The sequence below is a fragment of the Odontomachus brunneus genome, unplaced genomic scaffold (assembly GCF_010583005.1).
Source record: "Odontomachus brunneus isolate Ranch 3 - 2012 unplaced genomic scaffold, Obru_v1 Obru_scaffold_297, whole genome shotgun sequence".
Classification (NCBI taxonomy): domain Eukaryota; kingdom Metazoa; phylum Arthropoda; class Insecta; order Hymenoptera; family Formicidae; genus Odontomachus; species Odontomachus brunneus.
The window spans coordinates 129,121-129,443 of record NW_022639747.1 but is presented as its reverse complement, the minus strand read 5'-3'; the positions used below and the strand labels follow the sequence as shown (position 1 = coordinate 129,443).

Here is a 323-nt window from a genome sequence, read left to right as displayed (position 1 = left end):
AAATAACATTCAAGTTGACGGTCACATCCAATTGCTACTCATTTCATAGTGACACCGAAAATGATAGTCTGAATGAAAGTCACACTCAAATATTTGGAGATAATACAAAAAATCATACCCAGGTTAACTATTACACTCAACCGATACTTAATTATTTGATGATTACACCAAAATTAACCTTCTAAATGAGGGTTACAACCAACCATTTAAGGATAACACTCGAAATGGTACCAAAATTGATGTTAAACTTTTAACTGACATCCAAGTTGACGGTTAACACTGAAAATTTCGGTATATTTTTCATAATGGTATGTAATATAAAT

The 323-nt window shown here is 31.0% G+C and overlaps 1 protein-coding gene across 2 annotated transcripts in view; it reads left to right on the top strand.

The window, feature by feature from the left end:
• The window catches only part of LOC116853261 (anoctamin-1), a 160,758-nt gene that overhangs the window by 57,071 nt on the left and 103,364 nt on the right, over window positions 1–323 (top strand). The gene's annotated exons all lie outside the window — the stretch shown is intronic.